Source organism: Larimichthys crocea, unplaced genomic scaffold (genome assembly GCF_000972845.2).
Source record: "Larimichthys crocea isolate SSNF unplaced genomic scaffold, L_crocea_2.0 scaffold325, whole genome shotgun sequence".
Taxonomy (NCBI): Eukaryota; Metazoa; Chordata; class Actinopteri; family Sciaenidae; genus Larimichthys; species Larimichthys crocea.
This window is the reverse complement of record NW_020854291.1, coordinates 1-12136: the sequence shown is the minus strand read 5'-3', so window position 1 is coordinate 12136 and position 12136 is coordinate 1.

The following is a 12136-nucleotide window of genomic DNA, read 5'->3' as shown; positions in this document are numbered from 1 at the left end:
TAACACATTAGCGGCAAAAGCTAAAATACTGCAAATGGTAATGCTAGCGCGTCAACACTAGCAATTACCATTAGCACGAAAACCAACTACTGCTACTGCTAATATGCTTAATGCCTAACATGCTAATGTTATTAGCACTAGCCACAATTAATTAAATACATGTTAATTCTAACATGTTAATGTAATTGTTAGCCTCTGCGCTAGCAATGAGCATTAGCCAGGAAGAATTAATACATGATCATGCTAAACATTGGAATGTGAACCTGCTAATGTTAATTAACATTAGCCATGGAATTAAGTACATGATCATGGGTAACCTGTTATTGTTAACATGCTAATGTAATTAGCATTTGGGCCACTAAGAATTCAATACATGATTCATGCGAACCTGTTATTGTTAACATGCTAATGTTACTTAGCATTAGCCAATAAGAATTAAATACATGGACCATTGTTAACATGTTACTGTAAACCTGCTAAAGCTAATTAGCATTAGCCACTAAGAATGAAATTAAATGATCATGCTAACATGTTAATGTTAACCTGCTCAAGTTACATTAACACATTAGCCACTAAGTAATTAAAATAAATAACATGTCATTGCTAAAACATGTTAATGCTAAAATGCTCATGTTAATTTGTAGCCGTTAGTGCTAGCCACTCATTTTCAGTCACTAAGGAATACATGCTAATGTTAACCTGCTAATGTTAAGGCTACACGTTGTGCTGCCACTCATTTTCAGTCCTAAGAATACATGCTAATTTAACATGCTAATGTTACGTGTCTAGCACGTCAGTTTGCTAGCATAGTTTTTAGTCACTAAGAATTAATGGTAATGTTAATCTGTTAATATCATGGTTTAGTGCGCCAAAGACAGCAGACAGCTAGCGCGTTCGGCACTAGCTGTTAAAGACATGCTACTGTTAACACTTAGCAAGCCAAAGCTAACATTCCTTGCAAATGGTAATTGTAGCGCGTCAACACTAGGGAATTAACATTACCCACTAAGAATTTATTACATGACAACTGCTAACATTGCTAAGCTACTGCTAGCACGTGTCAGCGGCTAGCATTACCCTTAGCCACGAATAACAAATAATGCTCCTTGCTAAACATGCTAAATTGCTAACATGCTAATGTTAATTAGCACTAGCCACAAAGAATAAATACATGTTACTTTACCATGTTATGTTACTTGTAGCCATCTGCGCTAGCAATGAGCATTAGCCACGAGAATTAAATTCATGATCCTTGCTTAACCTGTTAATGTTAATTAACATTAGCCCCTATGAATATCAGTACATGCTCATGTTAACATGCTAAAGCTCACCTGCTAATGATAATTGCTATCGCGCTTGTCTGTCTAAAAATGACAGGACAATGACAGCAGAGCAAGTAGCATGTAACGTTTAAACATTATCCATTAAGTATTAAATAAATGCTAAATGTTAACATGCTACTGTTACACTTGCTAATGCTAACCTGGTCATGGAAACCTGTAATGCTATGATTACTATTAACCACTACGGAATTACATCATGCTCATGTAAAAATGCTAATGCTAGCTGCTAATGTTAAACTGCTAGCCGTACTGCTAGCCACTCATTTTCAGTCTAGTAAGAATACATGTTAATTGCTAGCACTTCAGAGCAGCAGCGGCAGCTAGCTCCAATTTAGCGTTAGCTGTAAAGACCTGCTAACTGGTCAACATAGCGGCCCAATGCTACAAATGAATGCAAACTGCTAACAATTAATAACTTAGCCACTAAAACTTAAAGACATGGTAATTGTCACCACGCTAATGTCCAATTGCTTGCGCTGCCAGCGCTCGCTGCTCCTGTGTCTAAATAAACATGTTAAAAAATGACATTTGTATGTATTTTGTGAAAGTGTTAAATCATAACCTAACTATTTTTATTTATTTTAAATGAATGTTAAGCTATTATCATTATAAAAAAAAAAGTGTGTTATTGTGATTTTAAATTAACTGTAAATAATTATATTTATAAAATTGTGTACTTTAATGTGGTTTTAAAATTAAATGTTAAGATGAGGGAGCTTTGAGGGACTGCCTGATTGTTGTGTAAATAAATCTGTTAAAAATGACTATGAGGTGTGCTTTTTTCTGGCTGCTGCTCATGGTAGTAAAAGACCTGCTAATTGCTAAACATTGCAGCCTATGGTAAACATGCTAATGTTAATTGCTAGCCTGACGCACTAAGAATTAAATACATGATAATTGCTAACATGCTAATGCTAGCATTAGCCACTAAGACTAAAATCAATGCTAATATTAACATGTTAATGCTAATTGCTAGCAGTCAGTGCTAGCCAACTGATTTTTAGTCACTAAGAATACATGCTAATGTTAAACATTGCTAATGTTAATTGCATCACTGTTAGCACTTAAACGTTAGCCACTAAGAATTAAATACAAGCTAATGTGCTTCCCAGTGCTAAATAAACATGTTAAAAATGGCCTTTTGAGGTGTGCTTTTTGACTACACCACCGGCAACAGCCACCTCTGTCACTCTCAAAATTTGCGGGAATTTTCTTTTTTTTTTTTTTTTTTTATAGTGTTTTCTGAGGCAGAACTTTGCCTTGACAGTCGGGTTGAGCGTCAGAAACGGGCTTTAAAGTCGTCTGGAGCGTATTAAACATCTCGAGGCGTGTGTTCTGATCAAAAACGGGACTTTAATACTGCATTAATCGCCTCCCAATATGCAATTATTAACAGTTTAATGTTTTTCGGAGGCTTGAACTATGCCCCAATGACTGTTCGGGTTGAGCGTCAGATAACGGGCCTTTTAAAGGTCTCTGCGAGCGTATTAACATCTCGAGGCGGTGTTTCTGACTCAAAACGGGCCTTTAATATGCAATTATCTGCCGCCAATGCAATTAATTCAACAAGTGTAATGTTTTCTGAGGCCTGAACTTTGCCCCAATTGACTGTCGTGTGACGTCAGATAACGGAGCTTTTTAAAGGTCGTCTGGAGGTATTAACATCAGAGGCGGTGTTTCTCAAAACGGGACTTCTAATATGCATTTTTAACTGTTTTCAAAATGTTTTTCTGGGGCTGAAACTTTGTGTTGGTGATTTTAGACTGCAAGTTTCCTGTGCATGATTATATTTTTTTTTTAATTTCAAAGATGGACCAAAACAAAAGAAGGTGGGATCTCGCCCCTGGTGGCCGGTGCTTTATGCCACGTTGGCAAAGAGCACAACCCCGTCCCATGGTGGCCAACCCGGGAGAGGCCATCCTCAATAATTGGCCACTGGCCGCGTGACCATCCCCCGGGACCCTGCCAATGTCCTGGCTGCCGAGCTAGTCCTGCACGTGGCCAAGCACCTCCGAAATCCCCACAAGGGACCATATCCCAGCGGCCGCAGAAAGGAGGAGGAGTTGGGGTCATTAAAAGGCGACGGCCATTGCCGCCCTGGCGAGGCTGAGGGCCACCAACCCTCAGACCCCCATGGACCACCAGCCTGGATCTGGAGGACCCCGGGGAGGGCTCCTCCACCTCCCAGCGCGAGTGCCCCAACCCCAGCTGCATTAAATTACATCAGGGGTTGGAAAAAAACTGAAACTCCTTCAAAGGCAGTACATGGCTGCCCTTAGGGTGAGATGAGTGAAAATAGATACTAGCCAATGTACCAATCTATCCATAACGATTTCTTGTAATAAACTAAATCATTACATGCCATTATTTCAGCCCTGTTTTCTCTTGCTGTTTGCTTTTCCCTCTGCAAAGCGCCACGTTTGCAGGCTTAGGGGCGGCCCGAGCTCTCACTGATGAGGTGGAGGAAGTCGAGCCCACGCTCTGCCCCAACAGCAGCACAGGCACCCCAGCCGCAGCAAGCAGCAGCAGCCACCCAGCCGCAGCAGCAGCAGCAGGCCACAGCCGCCGCAGCAGCAGCAGGCCACCCAGCCGCAGCAGCAGCAGCAGCAGCAGCAGCACAGCAGCGACCCACCAGCCGCAGCAGCCAGCAGCAGCAGCAGCAGGGCCCCCCAGCCGCAGCAGCAGCAGCAGGCCCCAGCAGCAGCGCAGCCGCAGCCGTCCTCTTCATTCCTCCTCTTCTCATCTTCCTCCGCGGAAGATGAGCAGCCGCAGCAGCAGGCCCCCAGCAGCAGCAGCAGCCGCAGCCGTCCTCCTCCTGTTGAAGGGCCAAGAGCATCCGGGAGCTCTTTGTGTGCCTCGCTGTGGCAGACCCGGTACAGGCTGCTGCTGCTGCTGCTGCTGCCGGGCTGCTGCTGCTGCCACGAGCAGCCCCAGGAGGAAAGCAAAGTAAGTTGAAACCATGTCATCGCTATCACACACACGTAATACACATTCACTGTGCTAATTTGTTTATGTCTTTCATTCGAAGGGAACACCGAGGAAGATGCTCGCCGCCATTAACATGTTGGCCCAAAAAGGTCAAGAGGAAGGTCGCCTGTCCCCCAGCAAACCGAAGCGGAGACCGGTGGTGCTCCTCAAAAAACTTTATTCGTGTGTTCATTTGTGTGTGATTTCTATTAAAAAAAAACAACAAAAAAAAAAGAGTTAGCGCGTTTTTTGCCCTTTGTGTGTGATTTTTTTTAAAAAAAACAAACAACAACAACAAAAAAAGAGTTCAGCCGTTTTGCCATTTTGTGTGTGATTTCTATTTAAAAAAACAAAAACAAAAAAAAAGAGTTCAGCCGTTTTGCCTTTTTGTGTGTGTTTCTATTTAAAAAAAACAAAAAAAAAAGAGTTCAGCAGTTTTTGCATTTTTGTGTGTGATTTCTATGTAAAAAAAAAAAACAACAACAAAAAAAGAGTTCAGAAGTTCAGCAGTTTTTGCCATTTTTGTGTGTGTTTTCTATGTAAAAAACAAAAAACAAACAAAAAAAGAGTTCAGAAGTTCAGCAGTTTTTGCCATTTTGTGTGTGTTTTCTATGTAAAAAACAAAAAACAAACAAAAAAAAAGAGTTCAGAAGTTCAGCATTTTTGCCATTTTTGTGTGTTTTCTATGTAAAAAACACAAAAAAAAAGAGTTCAGAAGTTCGGCAGTTTTTGCCATTTTGTGTGTGTTGGTATTTAAAAAAAACAATATTTCATGTGTGTGCGTGTGTTTTCTAATGTTTAATAAATGTGTTGTATATCTTTATCAGAGTGTGTAGTTTTTTATCTTTCACTCATCCGGAAGCGAAACCCAAAAAAACACCGCAAAAGCACACAGTTCAAGGTGTATACAAAGTACAGAAAGGTGCCCCAAAAGAATCCTTCAGAATGGGACCCTAGTGAAAACGGGGCCTGATAGAGTTCAGCGGCACGACCACAAGAACACGAGAGGTGCTCCCATTCCCCCACTCCCAGTTCAGGTGGGGGGTGCCTGTGCTGCTGTTGGGCAGAGCGGGCTCGACTTCCTCCACCTCATCAGATGAGAGCTCGGGCGCCCCATAAGCTGCAACTGCGCTGCAGAGGGAAAAGCAAAACAGCAGAAAACAGGGCTGCAAATTAATGGCATGTAATGATTGTTTTATTACAAGAAATCGATTATGGATAGATTGTACATTGGCTATTATTTTCACTCACTCACCCTAAGGGAGCATATGCCTTTGAAGGAGTTTCATTTTTTTCCAACCCCTTGATGTATTTAAGGCAGCTGGGGTTGGGGCACTCTGCGCTGGGAGGGAGGAGCCCTCCCGGGGTCCTCCAGATCAACAGCTGGGTGGCCATGGGTGGCTGAGGGTTGGTGGCCCTCAGCCTCGCCAGGGCCGGCAATGGCCGTCGCCCTTTTTAATGACCCCAACGCCTCCTCCCTCGTTCTGGCGGCCGTGGATATGTCCCTTGTGGGGATTTTCAGGTGCTTGGCCACGTGCAGGACCTGAGCATCCTGCGCAGCCAGGCATGGGGCAGGTCCCGGGGGATGGTCACGGCGGCCAGTGGCCAAGTTATTGAGGATGAGCCCTCTCCTCCGGGTGTGGGCCACCATGACGGGGTTCTGATGCTTTTGACAACGTGGCAAAGCACCGGCCCACACGGGGGAGATCCCACTTTTTGTGTTTGGTCCACTTTGAAATAAAAAAAAAATAATAATTCACTGACCAGAAACTGCAGTCATAAAAGTCACCACACAAAGTTCAGCCCCAAAAAACATGAAAACAGTTAAATAATGCATATGAATAGTCCCGTTTGTAGAAACACCGCCTCGTGATGTTAATCGCTCCAGACGACCTTTAAAAAGCCCGTATCTGACGCTCACACGACGGTCCAATTGGGGCTAAGTTCAGCCTCAGAAAACATTAAACGTGTATAATTGCAATATTGAGGCCAGATAATGCATATTAAAGAGTCGCCGTTTGGTCAGAACACCCGCCTATCGAGAATGTTAATACGCTCGCAGACGACCTTTTAAAAGGCCCGTTATCTGACGCTCAACCCGAAGCAGTCATTGGGGCTAAGTTCAAGCCGCAGAAAAACATATAAACTGTTAAAATTGCAATATTGGGAGGCAAGTAATGCATATTAAATTCCCGTTTTTGGAGTCAGAAACAACGCCTCGAGACGTGTTATACGCTCCAGACGACCTTTAAAAGGCCCGGTTCTGACCTGCAACCCGACAGTCAATGTGGGCATAAGTTCAGCCCTCAGAAAACACATAAAAAAAAAAGAAATTCCCGCAAAATTTTGAGAGTGACAGAGGTGGCTGTTGCCGGGGTTAGTAGTCAAAAAGCACACCTCAAAAGCATTTTTAACAATGTTTATTTAGCACTGGAAGCACAGTAGCTTGTGTTTAATTCTTAGTGGCTTAACGTTTAAGTGCTAACAGTGATGCAATTAACATTAGCATGTTTAACATTAGCATGTGATTCTTTTAAAAGTGACTAAAAATCAGTTGGCTAGCACTGACATCTAGCAATTAGCATTAATCATTTTAATATTAGCATTGTATTTTTCTTAGTGGCTAATGCTAAAGCATTAGCATGTTAGCAATTACATGTATTTAATTGCTTAGTGCGGCAGGCTAGCATTAACATTAGCATGTTACCATAGGCTGCAAGTTTAGCAATTAGCAGTGTCTTTACTACCATGACAGCAGCCAGAAAAAAAGCCCCTCAAATAGTCATTTTTAACAGATTTATTTACACAACAATCAGGCAGTCCCTCAAAGCTCACCTCATCTTAACATTTAATTTTAAAACCACATTAAATACACAATTTTATATAATATGAATTGATTTACAGTTAATTACAATCACAATAAACACAGACTTTTGTTTTTATAATGATAATAGCGTAACATTCATTTAAATAAATAAAATAGTTAGTTATGATTTAACACTTTCACAAAATACAATACAAATAGTCAATTTTTATAACATGTTTTGTTTTGATTTAGACACAGGAGCAGCGTAGCGCTGGCGCGCAAGCAATTGACATTAGCGTGTTTGACATTACCATGTTCGTTAATTTTTTAGTGGCTAATGTTAATAATTGTTGGCAGTGTGCATTCATTTGTTTAGCATTGGCCGCTAATGTTACAGTTAGAGGTCTTTTACAGCTAACGCTAATGGAGCTAGCTGCCGTGGCTGTCTCTGAAGTGGCTAGCAATTAACATGGTTTCTTACTGACTGAAAATGAGTGGCTAAGCATTAACGGCTAGCAGTTTAAATTAGCAGCTAGCATTAGCATTTTTACATGAGCATGTATTAATTCCGTATGGTTGAATAGTAATCATAAGCATTACAGTTTACCATTACCAGGTTTTTAAGCATTAAGCAGGGTAACAGTAGCAATGTTAACATTGCATTTTTAATCTTAAGATTAATGCTGTTAAACGTTAACATGCTAGCTGCTCTGCTGTCATTGTCTGTCATTTTTAGACAGACAAGCCGCGATAGCAATTATCATTAGCAGGTGGCAGGTCTTTAGCATGTTAACATGAGCATGTACTATAATTCATAGGGGCTAATGTTTAATTAACAGTAAAATGTTAGCAAGGATCATGTATTTAATAATCTTCGTGGCTAATGCTGCATTGCTAGCGCAGAGATGGCTAACAAGTTAACATAACATGGGTAAAGTTAACAGTATTTAATCCTTTGTGGCTAGTGCTATGTAACATTAGCCTGTTACCAAGTAGCATGTTTAGCAAGGTAGCATTTATTTGGTTATTCGTGGCTAAGGGTAATGCTAGCGCGCTGACACGTGCTATCCCCGCGAGTAGCTTAGCATGTTAGCATTGTCATGTAATAAATTCCTTAGTGGGCTAATGTTAATTCCTAGTGTTGACGCGCTACAATTACCATTTGCAAGGTAATTTAGCTTTGGCTGTAATGTTAACAGTTAGCATGTCTTTTACAGCTAGTGCGAACGCGCTAGCTGCGCTGCTGTGCTTTGGCGCACTAAACCAATATAAATGAATTAACATTACCATTAATTCTTAGTGACTAAAAACTATGGCTAGCAAACTGACGTGCTTAGCCGTTAACATTAGCAGGTTAAATAGCATGTATTCTTTTAGGACTGAAATGAGTGGCTAGCACAACGTGTAGCCTTAACATTAGCATGTAACATTAGCATGTATTCTTAGTGCTGAAAATGAGTCTTAGCACTAACGTGCTACAAATTAACATGTAGCATTTTAGCATAACATGTTTAGCAATGACATGTATATTTAATTACTTAGTGGCTAATGTTTAATGTAACTTGTAGCAGGTTAACATTAAATGTTAGAAGATCATTGTAATGCATCTTAGTGGCTAATGCTAATTAGCTTTGAGCAGGTTAACATTAACATGTTACAATGTCCATGTATTTAATTCTTATGGCTAATGCTAATTACATTGAGCATGTTTTAACAATAACAGGTTGCATGATCATGTATTGTAATTCTTAGTGGCCAAATGCTAATTACACTAGCATGTTAACAATAACATGTTACCCAATGATCATGGTACTTTAATTCCTATGGCTAATGTTAATTAACATTAGCATGTTACAATTCCAATGTTAGCAATGATGCAGTATTTAATCTCTTCCTGCTAATGCTCATTGCTAGCGCGAGGCTAACAATTAACATTAACATGTTAGAATTAACATGTATTTAATTATTGTGGCTAGTGCATAACATTAGCATGTTTAGGCATTAAGCATAATTAGCAAGTAGCAGTAGTTTGGTTATTCGTGGCTAATGGTAATTGCTAGTTTTGACGCGCTAGCATTACCATTTGCAGTATTTTTAGCTTTTGCCGCTAATGTGTTACCCAGCCGCAGCAGCAGCAGCAGCAGCAGCAGCAGCAGCAGACCCACCAGCCGCAGCAGCAGCAGCAGCAGCAGCAGGCCCCCCAGCCGCAGCAGCAGCAGCAGGCCACCCAGCCGCAGCAGCAGCAGCAGCAGCAGCAGCAGCAGCAGACCCACCAGCCGCAGCAGCAGCAGCAGCAGCAGCAGGCCCCCCAGCCGCAGCAGCAGCAGCAGGCCCCCCAGCAGCAGCCGCAGCCGCAGCCGTCCTCTTCATCCTCCTCTTCCTCATCTTCCTCCGAGGAAGATGAGCAGCCGCAGCAGCAGGCCCCCCAGCAGCAGCAGCAGCCGCAGCCGTCCTCCTCCTGCTTGAAGGGCCAAGAGCATCCGGGAGCTCTTTGTGTGCCTCGCTGTGGCAGACCCGGTACAGGCTGCTGCTGCTGCTGCTGCTGCCGGGGCTGCTGCTGCTGCCACCGAGCAGCCCCAGGAGGAAAGCAAAGTAAGTTGAAACCATGTCATCGCTATCACACCGTAATACACATTCACTGTGCTAATTTTGTTTATGTTCTTCATTCTGAAGGGAACACCGAGGAAGATGCTCGCCGCCATTAACATGTTGGCCCAAAAGGTCAAGAGGAAGGTCGGCCTGTCCCCCAGCAAACCGAAGCGGAGACCGGTGGTGCTCCTCAAAAAACTTTAATTCGTGTGTTCATTTGTGTGTGATTTCTATTTAAAAAAAAAACAACAAAAAAAAAGAGTTCAGCAGTTTTTGCCATTTTTGTGTGTGATTTCTATTTTAAAAAAAAACAAACAACAACAACAAAAAAAGAGTTCAGCAGTTTTTGCCATTTTTGTGTGTGATTTCTATTTAAAAAAACAACAACAAAAAAAAAGAGTTCAGCAGTTTTTGCCATTTTTTGTGTGTGATTTCTATTTAAAAAAACAAAACAAAAAAAAAAGAGTTCAGCAGTTTTTGCCATTTTTGTGTGTGATTTCTATGTAAAAAAAAAAAAACAACAACAAAAAAAAAGAGTTCAGAAGTTCAGCAGTTTTTGCCATTTTTGTGTGTGTTTTCTATGTAAAAAACAAAAAACAAACAAAAAAAGAGTTCAGAAGTTCAGCAGTTTTTGCCATTTTTGTGTGTGTTTTCTATGTAAAAAACAAAAAACAAACAAAAAAAAAGAGTTCAGAAGTTCGGCAGCTTTTGCCATTTTTGTGTGTGATTTCTATGTAACAAAAAAAAACAACAAAAAAAAAGAGTTCAGAAGTTCAGCAGTTTTTGCCATTTTTGTGTGTGTTTTCTATGTAAAAAACAAAAAAAAAGAGTTCAGAAGTTCGGCAGTTTTTGCCATTTGTGTGTGTTGGTATTTAAAAAAACAATATTTCATGTGTGTGCGTGTGTTTTCTAATGTTTAATAAATGTGTTGTATATCTTTATCAGAGTGTGTAGTTTTTTATCTTTCACTCATCCGGAAGCGACACCCAAAAAACACCCGAAAAGCACACAGTTCAAGGTGTACCCAAAAAGTACAGAAAGGTGCCCCAAAATGAATCCTTCAGAATGGGAACCCTAGGTGAAAACGGGGACCCTGATTAGAGTTCAGCGTGCACCCGAAAAGTACAGAGAGGTGTCCCCATCCCCCACTCCCAGTTCAGGGGGTGGGGGGATGGGCGGTGAGCCTTTTTTTTTATTTTCCTTCTTTTTTTCGCATTTCCATTTTGGGCACCTTTAAAGGGCGCCCAATCTGAATCCTTCAGAATGGGCACCTTTAAAAGTGCCCCAAAATGAATCCTTACATGACGGCTGACCTCTGACCCTTCCCAAGCGCGCACGGGTCTGAAACTCGGCATGGCGATCGTGGCCGACGTCCCGATACGCATACTGTAATTTCAGCCTCCTGCGTCAAAGCGTTGATGAGTAATCAGGAGATAATGCCCTGAAATGACTCGTTTTCAGATTGGGAACCCCTCACTGAAATAAAGTGTCTTTTTGGCCGCCGCGCGGCCACCTTTGACCCTAGGGGCCCCAGATTCGGAACAGAGGATCCCCCGGGGGCCCTGAACAATGAACTGGCGGAAAAAAACCCACAAGTCCAGTGGAATTTTTTTGCCCCGTCTCGAGTCCTGAGAATCGGGGTCCTGTCTGGCTTATGGAGTCGCACACCCTCTGACCTGCGTGGAGGAGTTGGAGGACATGTACTTCTACAAGTCGCACGGGTCTGAAATTTTAGTATGTTGTTCGGGGGCGCCAGACGAGCGCAGAGACATCAGTCGCGGCCCCGTCGGGCCAGTACTTTTCGATGGGCGGGGCCCGAAAGGCGCGCCGTTACGGGATTTCGAGCCCTCGCCGCGGCCACAAAAATGCACCAAACCGCACGAAACTAGCTGTGCTTTTCCTCCCCGAGGCCTAGATCGGGCTCCCAGAGTCCCGAGCGTCTAGGCCCCAGGCAAAGCCAACTAGCTCTACGGTGATGCGATCGCGACGGGACCAAAAAATCCCAGCAGAGGGCCCCACGACATGCAACATAGTCGAATTTCAGCCTCCCGACTTAAAGCGCTGACAAGTCGAACCCCGAGAGGTTGTCCTCAAAGCCTGCACTACTAGGCCTCGCCGGGTGCAGAAGGGCTGACCTCGGACCGTTCCGATGCGCGCGCGGGTCCGAGACCCGGCGGGGCGATCGTGGCCGACGTCCCGATACGCATACCAAAATTTCGCCCCCCTTCGTCAAAGCCTCGATGAGTTATTAACGGAACGTGTGTAAAAAAAAAAAAAAAAAGATAAAGTAATTCGACTTTTCAGAATAGGGGCCCTTGGGTAAGAATGGGAACCCTCGGTCCGAATGGGGCATCCTGACTCAGAACGGGCACCCCCTGCGGGAGCGGGGACTCCCCTGCCGGAACGGGGACTCCCCTGCTACACCTGGTGG